General features: G+C 40.7%; 1 protein-coding gene across 1 annotated transcript in view; it reads left to right on the top strand.

The window, feature by feature from the left end:
* Positions 1 to 1,142: 1,142 nt before the first annotated feature.
* Atp10d (ATPase phospholipid transporting 10D (putative)) overlaps positions 1,143 to 22,002 on the top strand; it is an 87,176-nt gene continuing 66,316 nt past the window's right edge. Inside the window, exon 1 of the mRNA XM_036200141.1 lies at positions 1,143 to 1,248. The gene's annotated coding sequence lies outside the window, so the exon portion shown is untranslated. The remainder of the gene's footprint in view (positions 1,249 to 22,002) is intronic.

The following is a 22,002-nucleotide window of genomic DNA, read 5'->3' as shown; positions in this document are numbered from 1 at the left end:
TTGTCCTGGCGAGCACACGACTGGGAGGCACTAACTAGCATTTTCAATTCGTTCTCTCTGGATGTGCGTTTGTGAAGCCCTTGAGAGACTAGAGCCTGGCGCACAAAACAGCAGAGCTGAGGAGTTCTTATCCGCCTCTTAGGTTGTTTCAGTGGAAGACCTGGTAGCGGGTTTTGGGGTTTTACTTTGAGTTATTTTGAATGTTCTGTTTTTTAAATGAACTTTCACCTTTTTTATTCTGAAGTGATTTTTTTTATTAATTCTTTGAGAATGTCCTATACTGTGTTTTGATTCTACTCTCTTTTCTTCCCTGATCCTCCCAGACACACACTTTTCACCCTCACTTCCCGACTATTCCTGGAGTGGGGCCTGCCCTGGAGCACGGTCGATATACTCTCTTGACTTCTTAAAGCAGTTGGGCAAACGTTTTGAAAGACCAGACAGATCGGTTCATTTTTTTTTTTTTAATTTGGAGAATAAAATTGAAGAAACGAAAAGAAAAACATAGGGGGTAAAAAAGGAAAAAAAAAGAATGCGTGAGCTTAAAACTAACAGATAAGAGGATAAAGCCACGTTATCCTGAATAAAGGAGTCAAAGGGGAAAGGACGCCCAAATCAGAATTGTGTGTGTGTGTGTTTGTTTTTTTTTAAATAAAATAATTACTAATCACGCAACTTTAACATTACATTTTTTAGATTTAACGTCTTTAACCTCCAAAACATAACCACTAAGTGTTTCAAGCCTCGGAAAAGGAGCGCATTGTTCAACGAGCGCATTGTTCAACAAAATCACAGGAATGTAAGAACACGCTGGGCGGCCTGCAAACCGCTGTCAGGGTGACCCTCAGAGTGGGAACCACAGGCTCTGGGTCACTGGGACATCTGGGCAGGGTGGGGCCTCTGCTGGGTCCAACAGCTGGAGCCGGGAACTTCGCAGCGGCCCGGCCCCGCCCCTCTACGTCAGGGGGCGGGGCCGCGGGAGATTGGCGTTCCACGGAAGCTCTGTCCGCCCGGAGCCCGGGAGGCCTGGAGGAGGGCAGAGTCGCTGGCTCCCTCCGCCGGCTTCAGGCGCCCGCGCCCCGCACGCGGAGTTGGGGAACTGAGAAGTGGGTTCTGTTCTGCTTCTCAAAGACAAATGGCTGGCTTGGAAGCATAACTCACCCCGCCCTTTGGATCCCCGATTGGTTCTCTTCTGGTACCTTGGGCTCCGTGGTGACCATGCTGTGATGAGCACCGAGGGAGGGACAGGTAAGAGAGACGCGGCCAGCCGCCCCCGCCCGGCCTCTGCTCACTCTCAGCCCAGCTGTGCTTCGAGCTAGTGACTGCATTTCTGCCACTTCTGGTCCGGGACAGGACTTGAAAATGGAGAAGCGATCACACCAGTTCAGTTACTTGATTTCTACAGGACGTTACCTTTTTATTTGAAAACAGGTCTTTGTAAAAGATGGACCGTGCACACACTTGCGCCTTCTCACAGGCAAGCACAGGTTCCGTCATTCTGTTTCGAAATCCTGTAGTTGAAAGCAGCTTGGACTGTTTGCACCCCTCCCCCTGGTAATGAAAATGTTGGTACTTTCTCCCAGCGAATAAACCCAGGGTTGATCCCTAGGGAGGAAAAGGTATTTGTGTGTTTGTGTTGGAACTTGTTGTGAAACTGTTTTGAACGGAATGCTGAAAATAATTAAATAAAGATGTCCGCATTCTTTCCTGCATACTCCAACTTTGAAGAACTTAATTGTTGTTTTTTTTTTTGGGGGGGGGGCTTCATCTGACATCGTAAAACGTGTTATATTTCCCCTTGTCAGTAGGGAAAGATGTGGGCTAGTCAATCAATGCATTCCTCCAACCCGGGAAATCAGAAGGCTGGTTTGGGACTATGTGCTTTTAGAAGGAATATATTCAAAGTACTCTCATTCGGGTATTTAAGATAGGACTACTAAAATTCCTCCTGGCTTCATTTCAAGGCAGCTTTCGCAGCTGTTCACGTGGAAGAAGACAATGTACCGGCTTAGAGCAAACCTCTAACTCCAGTCAACCTTGAAAGATTCTCCATGGAGGATAGGGGCTCCTTCTGGCCAGTGTTACTGTATCCACATTTAAACTGCTAGGCCATGCTTTTCCCAAAAATGCATCCAACAACAACAACAAAACAAACAAACAAACAACACCAAATCCCCTTGCTTTCTTAAGAGTAAAAATGAGGCACATGAGCTTTGTAGCAAATGGTTAGTTTGGTGTCCTTCATAAGCCCCCACTGCAATCGACCTTGGGAAGTGGTCCCTTCCACCAGTAGTCATTGAAAACTATCCTGAAGCTCTTTACTCCATTTTCCTGAAAGAGCGCCTTCCTTTTGTCCCATTCCAGTCTCTCTCTCACACTTCCTGTGAGAATATCTCAATTTTTGTGCCATAGCACACTCTTTGCAAATATCTTTCACAGTTTCCTATTTCTTCCAAACTAAGCATAAGCCCTTCACCCTGACACTTCAAACCCCACTCTGGTCCGCACATATATCACCGTCTTCATGACCCATCGCTGCCTCATGTGTGCTGGGATCTCCAGCTGTATGGAACTGCTCAGAGTCACCAAAGCATTTCCAACCTCTCTCCTTTGCTTTTCCAAAGTCTATAGCTCCCTCCTATCAGGATTCTGAGCAGCTGTCAAGGCTCACTTAAAATGCTCATTTCTGGGAAGCCTTTCTATCCTTGGACCTCATACAGTGATTATTTTTCCCACTGGTACTTTCTGTTTCTCTAAATTTCCACACTATATGATTGCCCTTATTTGATCTTAAAAAATTGAATTGGCTGTTTTCATCACATTTTAGGGCTTTTAAGAAAAAATTCACCACCAATGTGGTAACTAGGACAAGGTCAAGTAAATAAACCAGAAAAGGTAAGGGGATAGTTTTGTCTGTCTGTTTTGTGGCCAGGTTGGTTTCTGGCTTAGAGTGGGATCAAAAAGAAAAATCACTTTCATGAATGAAATAGTGGCAGTGGGCGAGACACAGCGGGCTTATTTAGTCATCTTTAGAAAACCTGGGGATAGAGATTATATTTCACAGACTTGGAAACCCAGGCTCAGGAAGGTTAGTGCTTGTCAGGTGGCCAGTTGTGGAACTGTTGGCAGAGCCTGTGTTCTTTCTTGCAGATGTGTTTGAACATAGAAGATTGCAGTGTCAGTATTGATTTAAGGTCCATGTGTTGACTCTCAGGGCTCCATTGTACAATTCCATGAAGATGACTGACCTTTTCTTCATGAAACATTTTTAGAAAGATACCCAATGCAACTTTTCTTTTTCAGAATAAAATAAATAGAATAAACTTGGTTAATTTTTTTTTCTTATGGCACATCAGTTCTTAACATCACAGCATCGCCGGTATTTGTTAATGGGAAAAGGACAAGAGAAGCATTCAGACTCTGAAATAAACATTAGACATATATAGCACATGCAATAAAATGGGGGGGGGGGTTAAAATAATTCACAGCTAGGGACATGACTTTGTTCAATCATCAAAGAAAGCCTTTGTTACCTCTAGCTCGACACCATCAAATTTATTGTTACACTGTCAAATTTATTCTTATTGACTTCCTTTTTGTTGGTGGTAATTAGTTGACCCATTTATTGTAGACTAGGGATGGTAGTGCTTCTACTGGTCTTTCAATTCCTTTGGTTTTCTGGTGGCAAACTTGACCGTGACAGCAGAGGCGGTATGGTAGCCATGTCTACCACCCATCGCTTTCATGTAGGAAGCAGTGCAGGGTACCTGTGCCCCATCTCTTTGGTCTCGTGATAGCAGAAGCAGCTACACTTTACTACACAGCAGCTACATAGCTGTCTGGTTTGGATTTTCTTTGTCATTTTGTGCAGGAGTTTCCGTATTTACCAATGATTCTGAACTTCTTGGTGCAGGGAGCCCTGTCACTGTGACCTAGGCTCACACCCGGAGCTTGCTGACCTCCCTTTCATACTCTTTACAGTTAGGTCTGTCTGGTATTAGTGTCACACGCTTGTCATGCTTAGTGTATGGGCCTCAGAGACAATTGAAATATGTATGTGGAGACAACTTAAATAATTGGCGTAAGTAATCCAATTTTTGACATTATGTGATGCATTGAAGTCACTTTTAGTCATTGAGAAAGAATGCTTATCCATATAGTATTTATAACAGACTTACAGTCAGCCAGCCGATAACTTCCAAATCCAAATCATTAGGTCTTAGGAATTCAGGTTTTCATCCACTGTACTGAAATGTGTTATCTATAGTATAACAAAGTAAGTGAAGAAATGCCTGTTTTCTTCATTGTATGTCCAGGAATGCCATTTGCCTTAAAGGATGTTTCAAAATTTGAGTCTTGATGTGCTTATTGGATTTGTATGTAACAAACATATAGTATATATTTATAATATATAATAAATATGTCATATATAAAGATAGATACATAGATAGGTAAAAGGGTAATAATCTATGAAAGACCTTCAGAAAATATTTGGTGTCATATATTGTGATATCTAATTTTTCAAGTGCATATACTGTTTAGAGGCTTAGTAATTTCCCTTTTAGCTACAAAAATAACTCATCTTCCTTATTTACTACACTTTTCTTTCATCATTCCTCAAATTATTTTCCCTTGCTCTAAATATTGTTAGGTTTACTTATACAAAAACAATTAATATTTCTGGCATATAAGGAAAATATTTTGACTAGTTATTTTAAGAATAATATACACAGGGAAGGAAAAGGTTTGCTGCATAAAACCAACATTAGACAGTGCCCTGTGAGGAAGATATAAATTATAAGTAAGACTTTCCACAGTATACTTGAATTGCCAGGTTATAGTTTTCAGGGTAGTCCCTAGACCTGGGGCAACAGTATTAGTTGAGCGTGTTTGAAATGCAATTTCTTAGCCCCGAGTGCAGACCTCCGAGTTGGAAACAGGATGGACTGTATCTGGCAGGAAAAAAGACTGAGCCAGTATTTAGTAAGCGTTTCCTGAGAGTCTGTTTAGGGATAAATCAGAAAAACAGGTTTAGTGAAGACCTCAGGTGAGCTGTCCAGCATATTCGCTGAACTTTGACAGGCAAAGGCTTCTTCCGGTTGGTGTGTGAATGCTGACAGTGTGTGTGTAAGTATGACAAATGTGTATAAACTCAATGTGTGCCAAAACTAGCAGCTGCAGCATCTTTCTTCTGGATGTTTCCAGCCTGAGACTGCTGTCCTTCAGGAGAGCGCCTACTGAGGCAAGCTAACTCCTCCCACTGGGCTGTATGAAATAAACAGGCTGCGTGCGGGTCCAGGTGGCTGTGTAGTTGGTACCACACCATGAGAGTACACATGGTCACCTGATCCTAGCTTTTCTGTGTGTATGTGTATCCTTTCTTAGTTACCTCACTGCCCCTAGTCAGGCCAAGGTGCCAAGCCTTGCAGGTTGCACCACCGATACCTTTGTGTTTCCTCTGAGCTGACTGGAAACATTACCAATTGAAGACCCCCAAATTTATAAAGCCATCAAAGCACAGTGTCTAATTCTTAAAGATAGTGTTGGCTAGTTTTATGCCATTTGCTCCCTGACAGCAGATTCCTGTTACAAACAGAAGTAAACTAAATGTTGTTGTGCTTGATATTAGGAAGTTCCTATAAAGTAGAATTTGTATCAATTATATCAATCTTGTAGAATTATAGAACTATATCAATCTGATATAATGCTGAGCGTTGATATAGATACACTTGTTGGGGACCTGAGTATGAATGTTATCTTTTACTACCAAATGTACTCGTTATACACTCTATGAGATTTTTCTCAAAAAGAGAAAAGAAAACAAAAACTTAGGTGGTACACGCCTTAATTCCAGAATTTGGGAGGCAGAAGCAGGCAGATCTCTAAATTGAAGGCCAGCCTGGTAGACAGAGTGAATACCAGGACAGCCAGGGCTACACAGAGAAACCCTGTCTCAAAAAACCAGAAAACAAAACAAAACAACAACAACAAAAATACCCCCGCAAAATACCCCAAAACTTAACATATTGTATCTACATCCCCCCATACATGCACACACACACACATACACAAACACACTCCCAATAGTTTAAATGTAGAAGCATTTCATTAACTTCCGGCTATGCAGTACTCCATTATAAGGAGGTTTCAAAATTACAAGAGGTAATACTTAGGATTAGAATTAATTAAAGCTTTTAGTTTTAAAGATAAAAATGAAGGTCTATTTCACAGTTCTGGAATAAACATGGTAAAAATAGAGGTTGCCATAAGAAAGACAGTTGAAAATCAAACTTGATGATAGTAACCAAAGTTAACCAGTGTTAACATTTTCAAAATATTGTATTATAAATTTTATATAGTATATCAACTTCTGTGTTTTTCCAGATTCTTTGCCAAAATATATTCCTCATGTAAATATTTAGATCATAAATGAATAATTTATGATATAGACTTTTTATAAGAGATGAGTTTTGATGATAATAGAACCATTTAGGATGGTATTCAAACAGTGAGGTGGATCCCACAAATGAGCTCCAACTTGAAATGAGTTCATGTCTAAATGAAGCTTATTTTGTATTGTCATTTTTTAAAAAAATATATTGATTTTTGTGTGTGTGTGCGTGTGCGTGTGCGTGTGCGTGTGCGAGAGAGAGAGAGAGAGAGAGAGAGAGAGAGAGAGAGAGGAGTTAGTTTATGGGCATGGATCCCTGGAACTAGAGTTACAGGGGTATTGAATGCCATATGAATGTGATAACCCTGGAAATCAAACCCAGGTCCTCTGCAAGAGCAGTAAGTGCTCTTAACCATTGATCCATCTCTCCAGCCCTAAGCCTTATGGTCTTTAAAATGCTTTTCCTGAATAGCAGACATGTCAATCTTTAACAATTAATAAATATTCCTGTTCTGCTATAACTACCATCTATTGGTCTTTCATATTCAGATAGCTCTTGCATTCTTAGGAGCTCCTAATAACTAACCTACAGGGTAGGTATTATTATTGCCATTTATCTTTTATGAAGAAACTGAGGGTTATAAGAAATCCTGCTGGGACTGAGTGATGGAGTCTGAATTTGAACAATTAATCATCTGTAAGTGATAAAAAAAAAAAAAAAGAAAAATCCATTCTTTCTAGCCTGTCACTCATCCCTCTGTTAAACAAAAGGATGGCTTGCTTTAATCCTGGGTTTCTCAGCAGCATTCTTAATTTGGGGTCTCCTGAGGGACCATTTTGTGTACTATAGGATATTCAACAGCTTCCCTTGCCTGTGGCATTCATAACAAAAAAAGTGTCTCCAGATATTGCCAACCTGTCCCTATTTACATAAACAGTAGTCTAAAGCTTAACAGAACTGCCTATTCAGGCAAAGGTGAGATGGCTTTAAGCCATTTTAAGGATAAAGATGAAATTGGCCAAACAGATCTCTGGCAAAGGACCAGCTCATTCATTCAATACTTGTCATAATTGATTAGCCTTCATTCTCTTAAAGTTTGTTTTGTTTGGAGAGAATTACTGCTAAGATGCATAATATAACCCCTAGAACCTGATGGACAGTAGTTAATGTATTTAAAAATAGTCCTTGGGTATCTGATTGTTTGGTTACTGTTCTAACAACAAATGAGGTGGCTAGGTAGGGATGTTGATATTAAACATTCTTTGCTCATTGCTCTTTATCTTCCTAATACTAATTTCAAGACTGTCTTTGTAACCATAGTCCAGGGTGTTTACCACAGTTTATGCGTCACACACACACACACACACACACACACACACACACACACACACACACACACACACACACAACATAAAACAGGAGCTTGCCCCCCTTTTGTGTACATGAGGAAAGAAAGCCCAGCAGGAGACTTGCATTCTGCCTGTTTAACAAGACCCTTTGGTTCTTGTCTTCAAAGTGAACACTTATCTGTGTGCTTGTTTCCTTTCAGAACTTGTTTACTTATTTATTGCTTGGGGTTTTAATGTTCTGTTCTGCTCTGAAACCTGCTTGGCCACTGTTATTCTCATGGCAGCTACTCTCTGAGGTTTTGGTTAAATGGGGGAACCTCATGGGGCTTGTGGCTGGTCGCTTTTCTAGACTGTGTACTCCTCAGGCCAAGAACCCTGGAGTTGGTACAGGACATTGGCTTCAGGACCTGGCAGTCTGGTGCGAGTATTTACTAAATGGCAAGAAGGACAGGAGGTATCCGAACAGCAGGAGATGATGATGATTGTATTAAGTCAGTCTTATTAACTTTGATCTTCGTTTTGGTCTTATACTTCTTGAAGACCATAGAAGTCATGGTTTACCTACATTTATTAACCTCTGTTTTGGAGTTAAAAGAGTTTCCTCTTATAACAGCAGCTCTTTGGTGGGGTGGGGTGGGGGAGCCTATAAACCTGTGTGTGCCCATTCACAGAGAGGGGGAAAACAAGAAGATTCAGACACAGCTCTGAAGGCACTGTCGGCACCTCAGCTCCCAGAGCACTGGTGCTGAATTCCCAGAGAAGAAAACGTACCAAGTGCCTTGTGAAATACAGGAACGTTGAGTACACATTGCATGATGATTTCCATCCTGGATGAAACTGATTTTTACTTTCTGTGATGTCTTTTTTTTTTTGCCTTCGAGACAGGGTTTCTCTGTGTAGCCTTGGCTGTCCTGGAACTCACTCTGTAGCCCAGGCTGGCCTCGAACTCACAGAGATCCACCTGCCTCTGCCTCCCGAGTGCTGGGATTAAAGGCGTGCCTCACCACCGCCCGGCATATTTTTACTTTCGGTGATGTCTTAAGTGGTCTGAAAACCCAGGCTGCTCTGAAGAGTGTCCTCCTTGAGAGCTGTAGAACAATGCGGTTTAAATACTTCAGCTATTTTAAAAACTTGGTTCTACTGTTTTATTTCCTCTGCTGTGTTACCCGATCAGTGTCTGTTTCATACTTACATGCTGTAGATCTTAATGTAAATTCTTAGGACTCTAGCATGCACAATAAAAGCTGTAGGGCGATACCAAGATATGTTGACGCCAGTGACTCCAGTCTAGGTCAATGGGGCTAAGACCGCTCAAGGGGACTGCGGCTGCGTTGCATATATGAGGGGTGCTACTTCACTCATTCACTCATTAGTTCAGACCGCAAGTATTCACTGAAGGTCTCTACCTGATCCTGTTCTAGGCTAAGCCTGTATTCATGAATGAAAAGCCCCAGAAATTTCTACTCTGATGAAGGAGGGAGACTGACAAAAGCTAAAATACTAAAAGAATTCTCTGTGGAAAACGACAGGAAAGCCCAATGGACGATAAAGCACAGAATGGACTTAATATGAGGCAGATCATGTACAGACATACGTTTTTACTACAGCTAACATGGGAGCTATTACCGTTTTCCATTGAGGGAATATCCAGATCTAACTCTGGTTGTAACAGAAGCAGAGTCATGGAGATGGCCTTGGCGGGGGGGGGTGGGGGGGGGTGGGGGGGGGTGAGGGGTGGGGGTGGGGGTGGAGGGTGGGGGTGGGGGGTTGGGGGGTGGCGGGGCGGGTACTGGAGGAGACAGTGAGGTGTGATGAGTTTCAGATTATTTTCAAGGGACAGCTAACAGAATTGGCTCACTGAGTGGAATATAAGAAAAAAGTGGATATGGATGTGGAATATGAGGAAAAAGCCATACTCAAGGAGAGTGCCGAGGCTCCGGACCTGTGCACCGACTGGCAAATTGATCTGTGATGGAGGTTGGTCTGAATATGGTATGACTAACCAGCTTAGTCTATCACGTGTCTGTCTGGAAATGAGCTGCCTCCTTGGCAGCTTGGTGCAGGAGTCTGGCTTTTAGGAAGAGTGTCTGCTTGAGAAGGTTGGCCAGGGGACCTTGTGGAAGCTTTTGTATAAAGACTTTGCTTTCTTTGATAAAAGAAATAAGAAAGGATATTGGAGGAGGGATAATGTTAGATACCAGGGAAGGAAGAAAAATGTCTGAAACAATTGTGCATGGAAGTACGAGTTACCAGACTGGATTCTCTGATTACAGTCCGTGTTGACTTGTGGTTTGTGGCTGCGAATTACAAGCGACTGTTCTGGGATGGTCTCTCGCAAGCCCTTTGAGACCAAGGGCACTGAGACAGAATGGATACAAACTTTGCTGTAACTGCTCAGACTATAAGCAGAGCATGGGTTTTTCCAAAAAGGAAGTGAGAAAAGTGACAGCAGGTGTAAAGAATACATAAGAGAGGGGTAGGCGTTGGTCATAAAATTTAAATCTGTCAAGGAGGAAAGTAAAACCATGTGAGAATGATGGGCAAAAGAGTGGTCTCTGATCTGATAGTGGTGGATGGATCACTGGGTATTGGAATCTTGTCTAAAGTAACATTTATTTAAATGTAAATCATATTCCTATATGTTGGGTCCTGTTTCAAGTACCTGTGAAAAATCTTCTATTGACTGCATCTAATGTTTCGGGGGAAAAAAAATTAGCAAATACAAATGGTTTAATAAATATTCCAGCATAGATTATGGCAAATATTGAACATGGTAAGTATTGTTGTGATTTTATGTTTATAATATTAAATCTATCACATATTAATATCTTATGTTTATGATATTAATATGTCATATATTAATATCTTATTAACATTGAAAAGCCAGATCTCAAAAACATACTATTCTATTATTTTCATAGCATAGTATTTTAGAAGTATCTAGGATTACCAAAAGCAAAACATAGAATTAAAAATAGCTACTTTCAATGTTTCAGTATATGTTTATTCAGTTTTCAAAATTGATTAAGGTAACTAGGAAGTCATTTATGAGTATGGGAGAGACTATAAATAACACAGGGATATGCCTCTTTATCCGCAATGTTTGCCTGTTCCTCTTCAAACTGACTGATGCCAAGTATCCACCAAAGGAGACACATTTATAGATGTGATCCCTTCAAGAAGATAAGAGACTTATGGAAGAAGAGCAGCACTGAAGCTTTCTCTGTCCAAATGGATCATCTAAAATCATCCACCCATCCATCTATCCATCCATCCATCCATTTATCCTTCCACCCACCCATTTCTCCAATAAACGTCTCTGCTAATATATGCTAATAGTTCTCAACATATGGTCGTCCAAGTGTAGTTTTTTTTGGGGGGGGGGTTTCTTTTTTGTTTTTGTTTTTTGTCTGTGAGTTGATAAAAACAATTACAGATTTGGCAGAAGCAGTAATGTACTTCAGATTTTGAACTTCGTTTTTTGTTGTTGTTGTTTTTCCTAGAGAAATGCACGGTATGATTCTCTCTCAGTGCTGAGTAGCAGCAATGAGCAGCCGTGCCTGCTCAGCCATAGTGACAATAAAGAACTGGTCTTTCACAGGGTACTGCTGTGTTACCAGCGTTCTATGCATATAGGTATTTAGTAAATTACAGAGATACTCCACACTGTATTGAGAAACAGAGGTGTTAGATTTTGCCTGACTTTAGGCCAGTGTAAATGTACTGAGCACATTGAAAATGGACTAAGCCATGATTCTCAGTAGCTTTGGTGTATTATATTTGACTTAACAACATTTTAAACTTGCTATGGTTTTACCAGACCATAACCCTATCATAAACTGAGAAATATCTATGCACAAAATATTGAGTCAGCTACAGCTCAGGGGTAGAATACTTGTCCAGCATTTGTGAGACTGTGGCTATAAAACTCAGCATCACACATACACATTTATTATATACATGAATTTACATATGTTTGCATATATAAATGTGTCATAACATGTAGATGTGTACATGGGTAAGATATATACATATAAATATATTCTATATGTAAAAACTTTATTTTCCCATTAAAGAATTGAAGAAACTTTGATGTGTTTGAAACAAAAAAAAAAAAAAATAGAGGCTTTTTCTAGTATAAAACAATACATCTTCATAGGTGCTTCAGTCATTTATTATTCCTCTACCTTTTTTTCCAAAATAAACATGTTTATTCGAAAAGCCTAATTTGACCCTTTATCAGGAAGGGTATATAAATGCGTGTGTCATTTTCACGTTGTGTGTATGTTGGGGGTGGGAGCTTCCCTTAGCCTGCCTGAGAGGCTGCTTCTCTGATACAGAACGTGAATCTTTTCTGTCTGTTCCTCAGCATCACCCGTGGTATCTGGCATGTGGTGGGCTGTCAGGGCATGTTCGCTGAGTAAGTTGGGAATGGAATGAGTTTAGTTTTAAGCACTCATTTCTAACAAGGTCTAAGGCAATGCATGTGATTTGACTTGGCCTTTTCCTATGTAGGGCCCTTTAAAAAATAACAAAACTATCCTAAACATTTCCCTCTTAGAAGTATAGTGAAAGTATGACTAAGCTTTTTATCACCTTACCTAACACCTCCTTCTGTGATAGTGATCACTCATTATCAAAAGTAATTACTTGATAGCTATGTTTTGAGTGAGGCAGTACCCTTGCCTGGCCACATGTATATACCTAAGATGTAGGATATGCATGTTTACTTGGGATTTAGTTCAAAAAGTTCAATATGAAGAAATATTACATAGCATTAAAAAGTCCAAGTTTATTTCATTCAAGAGATCCAATTTACCCAGTGTGGAAAATGGATAATATAGCTTCATTACCCAAGAGCCACAGCTTTCGTGTGAAATAAGTTGGCTCTTGTCATCGCAAAACCCTACACTAGATACACCCAGATAGATACATTTTATGCTTATCTTCTTTCCTAAAGGATATGTGAGGCAAAGGAAAGAAACTGTTTTTGTAGGTAACAAGATAATCACTGCTAAGGGTGTCCTGCCAATATGGTACCTGATACAGCAAGGAAACCCACAAAGATATCAAGCAATCTCGTTTTGTTCCCATGGCACGTAAGATAAAGAATCTGTCTCCCTAGAGTTAAGCCTCTTGTAGCGTATGTTAGAAAATTGGGTCATAGATAACACAGATTGGAACAAGAGTTTCACCAGGATACCCTCTGCTTCAGTTCCTGGCTGTCTCTGATGTACAGCCAGGAAACTTTTCTGAGATGAACCTTCTATGAAAGAATCCCGTCTCATATTTAGAAACCTTTTGTCATAAGTTTCTCAGTGCTCACTATTAAACCTGATAGATAAATAGATTTGCAGCATAGAAAAACTTTGATATTTTGTTAATATTTCTTGTGTGAGTTGTAAAAAGAAGGGTATAATTCTGTCAAGGGAAGATCCATCATTCTTCCTTGCCATGCCTTTGGGAATGGTAGTTGAAATTAGCAGTAATAGTATTAAGTCTATAGAATTGATCATTAAGACCACTAACTTGGTGGTGGTGGTGGTGGTGGTGGTGTGTGTTAACTTGACCTTTGTACACTTTCGGTTCATTTCAGCCTTTGTCAATGAGGTTCTATTTGTATCAACTGTCAAGCTATTAGTATATTGCCTTGGTCATTGTGTTAAAATAAAACAGGCTTCCCAACAATGTGTGATATAGCATGTATAGCACTAGCTGCAAACTTGTTAAACATGCTTTTTTTTTTTTTTTTTTTTTTTAACTCTATCCCAGACCTGCTGAGTCAGAAACCAATGGGCCAAGGTACAAGAGATTCAGATGCATGTTGAGAAAGACAGCCTTGAAGTGACTGTATGTGAACCTGTGTTTGTCTTTTAGACAAATGACCTCATGTGTGTATTTGAAGTTGTTTGTTGGCTGGGGGTGACCTCCGAAACTTTCAAGTGCTAACTGGGCCCAAGAGAATTCATTATCCTGTATTTACCTTTTGGTAATCTTTCCTGCTTCCAGCTTGCCAAATTAAACATTCACCAAGGGAAACGGAGTTTTGAGAACTTAGTGTGTTTTTAAGTGATTTGTGTATAGTAAGTGACTTTAATAAGCTCTATATGTAGCTATAGTTTATAGTAAAAGAGTGTGTGTGTGTGTGTGTGTGTGTGTGTGTGTGTGTGTGTGTGTATCTTCTAGAAAAAAAAATGCCTCAGGACAAAGGAGTATCTAAACCATAAACAATCTTTGGTCCCAACCGATCATCTTTGAACTTTAAGTGCCCACTTCTTTCCATGGTTTAAAATTATGGTTTTCTTTCTTTTTTTCTTTAAACATAAAAAATTGTTTTATTGTTCAAGGATTTCATACGTGTATATAATGTGTTTTGATCAAATTCCTCCACCTATGTAAATTTTGAATATACAAAACTAATACTATGTATTATTTATAGATAAACGAATATGTGAACCAGTATTTTAAAATATGTAAGAATGATACCCACTAACTGGAATAGCGGTACTTCTAAGGAAGCAAGGAAAGTAGGTGGAAGACTGAGAGGTGGTGATTCACTATATCCACGACATTTTCTGTTTTGTTTTGTTTTTTAACTTTCTTTTTTTATTTATTCTGCCCTTCACACCATGCCTCTCCATCCCATTCATTTCTCTGTCCCTTCTTATCTGCCCTCTGCCCTTGCAACCTCCTCCCAAAATAAAATAAAATAAAATAAAATAGAATTTAAGAGAAAAAAAAAGAAAAAGAGAAATCAATCTCATCATAGAAGCTGCAGTGTGACACAGTGAGTCACGTAGTAAGCCCTTTTATCCATGTCTTTACTTGTACGAGTTCATTTCAAAGTTATTGATCTGGTTCAAGGCCTCTGGTTTCTGCTACACTATTGATGTTGGACCCTCACTGGAACTCCTGTTGGTTATCCTTTTGTTGCCCTGTGTCATGGAGATCCTGCAACTTTGGGTCTGCAAGACCAGCCCCTTCACATGCTCCAACAGATCACAGATGGGGTAGATGTTGGGGTGGGCCAACGCATAACCCTGGTTCTAGGCCTAGGTAGTTGCAGGGTTGGTCAGCTTGCCAGCTCTCCCCTGTCTTCAACACCAGAGTGAGCTCTCCTGCATTGCCCTGGCTAGTTTACCCTTTGCAGCCATGAGCAAAGGGGTGGGGTCAGTTTTCCTGCTTTCACATCCTCAGGGTCAGTTCTTCCACCTTCTGGGCCAGCTCTATTCTGTAGCCCAGGCATGGTGTAGGGGCCGCTCTCCAGAGTGATGCAGCTGATGAGGGCCAGGGCCAGCTCTCCTCTCTTACAACCTGAGAGCCTGCTCTCCCACCTGCCTCAGGCATTGATGGGCAGGGGTGAGGGGAACATCTCTTCCCTGCCCTATACTGCCACATGACAGATGAGTAATGAGGACATGCTCAACTTTCGGCTGGCTTACCCATACCTACGCCAACAGGATTGGGTCTATTGTGCTGTCCAGGCAAGGTGCAGGGCCTGCTCTCCCAAGTGCTGCAACTGATGGGAGTCAGGAACAGCTCTCTCGCTCTTCCCTGCTCATACCACCAACAAAATGTTTTTCTTAATCCTCAGGTCTGAATGCCTATCAGTGAATGAGGCCACCTATACCATGGGAACTTTGGGTTGTTAGCAGAAAACAGTGATAAATCAGCTACTGAGGAATATGGCTAAATCTTTCACATTAGACATGATGATCTTGAAAAATATCTTAAAAGTGTTCTACATTAAGTTATTCTATGGAGCTTCTGTCTCCAGGAGTCAGACTTGCCCCTGGGAGCAGCTGAGAGAGAAGAAGAGGAGGAGGGTGTTGTTATCCTTAGCCATTTAGTTGCTTAGAAATACTCTAGTTAACTGAGGAGCAAAGTTACTAAAAGATTAATGCAACCAGTGGTTGAGCATGAGTTAGAGTTTAAAAAATTAAACAGAGACAAGTATCTGGGGTATGGTTGTTACTATCATCCATGCATACAAACTCTCAGCTAATACTGCAAGAATTCACCTTTACTGAGCATTTGTAAAGGGTTACACATTATTGTGAGGAACTGAAGTATTCATTTGATGCTTACAACAACTCTTTGAGCAAAGTTAGCTGGTAAGGGAGGTACCAGGAATGGACATTGGTCCCTGTACTCACTTTCTGTCGTTAATCACTGCTACACTGTTTACTGATCTTATAGACACAACAGCAGAGAAACCTGTGCTTTCCTGAAAGAGTTTCACAGACCTGGAGAGGCAGGTTCCTTCTATCATTGGTGGAATGATGCAATCATAAGCCAACACTGATAACCTCTGATTCCTGGTTCTAAGAGAAAGACAGAGGTACTGAATTTGTGTCTACTTTTCCAGTATTACTACTTTTCTCTGAAAGTGCAATGATCAACAGATATTTGTTGACCATCTAGCTTTGGCCAAACCCTAAACAGACACATGGAGAGCAATTGCTTAAGTTCCGTATTGAAAAAGGAAGCCGCTTGCAACACACTGCCAAGTACAAAGAGCCATGCTTAGGTTTGTAAATGGGAGCACAATAGGGAATGCCCTGTCATTCTGCCTGTGTGAACTCTTCCCAGTCTCTCCCATTCCACAGTCAAGCTAAAACAGGCCAGCATTACATCAGTAGGGGCTAGTGAGGTGAGTATGTTGTTTGGCTAGCCCTCTGGTAAGAGAGAACAGCATTTGCAGGAGTATAGAGGTTATTCTAAGCTCTCAATCTTACTGATAAGTCATTGGGGTGCTAATAAAATTACACATGCATGGGCTCCACTATAGGTCCCCAAGATCAGAGTCTCCTGGGAGGAGACCTGGCAGCCTGATTAACCAGGCCCTGGAGCATTCTTATCATGGGAGCTTGGGAAACAGAACAAGTAGAACACAGTCGATTCACAAACATGGTTAAAATGAGCTTAGGAGAGAATGTTTGGGGATGAGTTTGGGTGATTTGGAGGTCATTTCTTGCCACACTTGTCTTTTGCGACATTGGTGTGAATATTCAGTGTTGGCTACTTCCCAGGTATTACAGGCACATTAAACAGTATGTACTTAGACTGAAGCAAGTCAAATTATACTCCAGGAGAAGCACTTACAGTCTGTAACTCACCTCAGCGTATAGGTTCCAGCCTCTGCTTAGGGATGGCCGAAGAGATGGCAGGCAGTGAAAGTGTAGGTGAGAAGGCCCAGTTTTCATCTACCGTGTGTCCTGTGATCTATAATCTACTTTCTCTTTAACACACTGAGGTGGAGAGATGGCTTGTGTAGGTCAGATGGCTGACAAATACAGTGGTTAATACGAGAGCCTATGTAAACACAGCAGGAGGATTTTGATGTGTCACGATGTGTGAGGCTGACCAAACGTGTGACATATAGAATTGGTTTCATCAAAGTATAGAGTATAAGGCTGTCAGGAGGCAGAGGGGATAGGGAAAAGGAAGAAATAGGGAGAGATTGCTGAAGAGATGCCAAGTTAAAGTTAGATGGGAGAAATACGTTCTGATATTCTATTGTACAGCGAGGTAAATATGGTTACCATATTGTATTCAGTACTTCAAAATAGCTAGAAGAAAGAACTTCGAAAGTTCTTATCACAAAGAAATGATTTGTGCAGGGAGTGTTAGATATGTTAATTAGCCTGGTTTAATTGTAAGATATTTTAAAATATCATATCATGTTCTGTATATATGTATAACCATTACATGTCAGTTAAAGCAATAATGGTGAGCAAACTGCTTACCTATTACAACTTTAGCTAAAATGGATGAACTAGGAAATGGAGGGTTGGAGTCAAGGGGCCATAATGAAAAATTCCTGACAAAAATGTGTGCCAGTATTCTGTTACTTTTCAGTTTAGAAGAAGCCAATTATTAATGCGTTATCTCTATTTTAAAATGCTGATTCTCTGTGTTCTTAAAAAGAAATTACAAGAATGTGCTCATTGGCAGCCTGACGCAAAGTACATCACTGAGTAGAAAACTACCTGATTAGACTCAGCTGATTTGTGATTTCTAGATCACAGCTAGTTAAACCATGGCTTGCAACACCATGTACGGTTGTGTAAATGAATATGTGGCTTGCAAACACCAGATTGGTAATGATAAAATATGTGTGAGCATGAATGATCAAAAACAAAATGAAATGTGTGATACACCTGAGGTATTTCTGACAGGGCCCGCCTGCGTTTTGTCTCTGTCTCACTGCAAGCCTTGTTTCTGAATGCACGCCAGGTGCACGTGGTCACGTCATCCAGGACCAGTGAGTGCTAAAACACCTGAGTTCAGATTTGGGACAACTGGACGTTATGTAGTGTCTTTACTTAGTGTTTAAGTAAGATCTCTCTGTTGGTATAGAAACGCAAGGCTCAATTATGGAAAACAAAGTTGTTTTTTGTTTGTTTGTTTGTTTTTGTTTTTATGTTTTCCTACCATTGCTTCCAAGCATGTAAGTATCAAATTACTCTATCTTTGGATTATATTATATTTGGATATTTGATTTTTAAAATTGCTGCTTGAATTGCTGACTTGTGTTTCAAAACAAATAAAATCATTAAGTAGATTCTGTCTTGGGATTAGGACAGAATTTCTAGCAATTTCTTAAATTGTTTCTTTCAAGTTTTTGAGATTATAATATAATTACATCATTTCCCCTTCCTTTTCCTTACTTCAAACACTCAAATATATTTCCTTGCCCTCTTTCAAATTCATAACCTCTTTTAAAATTAATTTTCAACAATGTTTAAAGTGTTCTTATTGGCATTTTGCGTTATGCACTTATGAAAAGTAGTGTCCTTGGCATTGACAATTATGAGATATAACTGAAAAATATCAAAGATGCTCAATGACATTCAGTACCAAATATTCAGCCCGATTTAATTCCTTACATAAAAATAAGCAAGTGCACTCATCTTATTAGTATGCAAATTGGCTGTTTTAAAAGAATTTCTTAGCATCTATTGTCCATAAATGTTTGATTTGCATTCCAGTTTTATATGCTGGCATACTTGGGGGTCTCATAAAAAGTTTCTTGAGGGAGAAAGGTTCATGGAATGGAAAGTTTAAGAAAGTCTGCTTTAGATTAAGTAATCCCCAAAAGCTAGACATTAAAATATCACAAGCCTCAGTGATCCTTGAGGCACAACTTAATGGAACTTTGATGAGTGTTTTCGGAAAACACTACTAACACGAGACTCTTTTCTAAGCGCAGGCTGACATACCTTTCACTTGGCCATATTAGGATGTTTAAAAGGCTCCATCCTCCTGGCTGTGTGCACCTGTGCCCTACAGCCTCCCCTGGCATCTTTAGCAGGTTTCTACAGTAAGAGTCCAGTGTATGCATACATCAGACCAGGGATGTGGATCTGTCTACTCCCATAGATACATTCAGTTCAGTGTGGAGCTAGTGGCTTCCAGAGAATGCGTTGCAACACGTTAGCGAACGTTGAAACCAATACTATTGTAATGAAAGAGGGAGACAGAACAGGAGATGTCTGTCTGCAGAGCCAATAGCAAGGGCACTGTTTGTAGAGCGTTTGTTTGCAGCTACATGCAAATATATGTTAGGTTGCATCTCAGATAGTGTATTTTCTAAAGGTGGTAGGGAGTACAGTTTGAAAGCTACGGAACCAGAATAAACTTGGTAGATTCTTGGTCATTCTGTCTGCATTAGTTACTTTCACACCACTGTGACCAAAATACCTGACAGAAACCACCTATGGGAGGGAAGATTGTTTCTCATGGTCTCATGCAGTCTTAGTCCATCATGGCGGGAGAAGGAAGGGCAGGGGAATCTTAATTCATGATGGCAGCCTGTGAGGCAGGAGATGTGCACATGGCCACCGATTGGGAGAGAGCTGCTGAAACTGGGCCGAGCCTAGTAACTTCCAAATCCACTGCTGGCGACCTCACCTCCTAAAGGCCCCATAATCCCAAGCGGCACCACCAGCTAGGGATAGGGGCTCGGAATATTGGAGACACTTCACATTCGCACTCCAAAGCTGCCCGGTGTAAAAGGACTTCAGTTTTAGATAGGAAATTCAAAATATTCCTACTGGTCTGCTAATTACCTCCAAATGTTTCCCCTGAAAGCACAACTTCCCTCCATCATCCTTAAATTCTCAGATCCCTTAGCACTTGCTTTTAGAAAGAGTAATACTGGTTGACATCGACTCCACATTCTCTAGCTTCCAATCATATGTGCTTTAGCGATCACATCTACACGCAGATAAGCACGCACAGACTGACAGCTTACATAACTTGACAGTGCATCACAGGGTATTGAAAAACAAGAAAAAGCCAAACTTACAATCGTTAGACAGAAGAAAAAAGTGATTAAAATGAGAGTCGGAACTAATGAAATGGAAATGAAGAAAAATGATATAACGAATCAGTGAAACAAAGAGTTGGTTTTTTTGAAACTTAAATTAGGTCAACAACTTTAGCTAAACAAAGGAAGAGAGAGAGGAAGTGAATGAAAAGAGTTAGAGAAAAGAAGGTGTGTGTTGCAACAAACACTAAGAAATTCAGAAAAGCTTTAGAAAATAAACTAAGGACACATTCCACTAAATTGGAAAAATCTGAAAGAAATGATTGTCCCAAAATATATAACCTGCCAAGTTAAACTAAGATGAACTAGACAAGCGTCTTACACAGACCTATAACAAGGAGTGAGAGTCAGGGAGCAAAGAATGAATGAATGAGTGAATGAATGAATGAACCTCCCAGCTGAAAAAAATGTTCAGGCTCAGTTATGAATAATAAACTGTATTGGAGTGATGGCTTCGTGGTGAGGAGTGCTTACTGCTCTTCCAAAAGACTCAGTCCAATTTCCAGCATCCATATTTCACAGCTTACAACCATCTGCAAGTCTAGCTCCAGGGGAATCAATGCTCCTGACCGCCATAGGGCCCTCATACATGGGCATATAACCCAGCCTAGACAGAAATACAGGTGTAAAAACAATTAAAAATCTTTAAAAAGAATAAATATACTTGTAAACTGTACAATAAAAGTTTATTGTTTAAATTAAAAAAAAATATAGTAGGGCCTCCTGCATGCTAAGCAAGTAAGTGCTCTATACAAAGCTATGTCACCAACCATTTCTACATTAGTTTGTTTATTTACTTGTTCATCCAGTTGTGTGTGTGTGTGTGTGTGTGTGTGTGTGTGTGTGTGTGTGTGTGTGTACGTGCATGCCGAGGTGTACTTGTAAAGGTCAAACAACTTCTGGAAATCAGTTTCTCTCCTTTACATAATGGTTTCCAGGACTTGAACTCAGGTCCTCAGGCTTGACAGCATGTACCCTTGCCCACTGAGCTATCTTGTGGGCTCTCCTCAATCCACTTTTGATTTTTGTTTGAAGACAAAGACTTGCTAAGTTATTCAGGCTGACCTTGAATTTATAATCTTCCTATCTTAGCCTTCTAAGTAGCTGAGGTTCCAGGCCTGTGTCCAGATCCAGTCCCCAGCTATCAATTTTGAGGACCGGGCAACAGTGCCGATGAGCTGGAGTTATTCTGATTCTGAGCTGCTGGGCTGTCAAGAGTGGAATGGCTGAGAAAGGTAGTGTGGAACAGTGAGCCAGTCCCAATTCCATACCGAAACCCCTTGATAAAGAGAAGGAGGAAGGGGTGAAACTCAGTGTGGGTGGATGCAGACCCTAGTGTGAATTTAAGGACATTGACACACTGCTGGCAGTGACATGTTCTCCAGCCATGCCTTTATGTCTCTGAAACCGGTGAGTTGCGGGGAGATACAGTTCTTGCCAGGCTTTGTGCTAGGCAAAGCCGTCCGTCTGTGTGAACCACGTGAGTATTTTCGTTAGGGTGAGGTTGTTAGACACACCACAAATGACCGGAAGTTAACACCTACCATATTTGTTCCATGTCTCTTTAACCTCATGTGTCCATTATCAGGAAACGGCTCTGAAATTTGAAGAGCTTTTTCAATTGTTACACGAGGATGTGGACACCAGACAGACACGCAGCGTTGTGTCTTACAAAGGTTTAGTTGCAAAGGAAAACTTCCCACCCAAAGCTTGCAGAAACGATAGGAAATCACGCTGGCTTCGGCATTCTACAGGGAAGTATGAGATTTGTCGTGATGGCCCCCAGTGCTAGGGCTGTAAAAATACACGAAAGCATTCAGTGTTATGTTAGCGATTTTGCTCTGCAGTGTTAATTAATTTGCGGAGCATTATCTCACTTCCTTGTTCTAGGGGAGAGTTCTGGCTTTGCTACGAACTACCTTAGTTA

The sequence above is a fragment of the Onychomys torridus genome, chromosome 10 (assembly GCF_903995425.1).
Source record: "Onychomys torridus chromosome 10, mOncTor1.1, whole genome shotgun sequence".
Classification (NCBI taxonomy): domain Eukaryota; kingdom Metazoa; phylum Chordata; class Mammalia; order Rodentia; family Cricetidae; genus Onychomys; species Onychomys torridus.
Note: the sequence above shows the minus strand (reverse complement) of the source record. Positions and strands in the feature narration are given on the sequence as shown.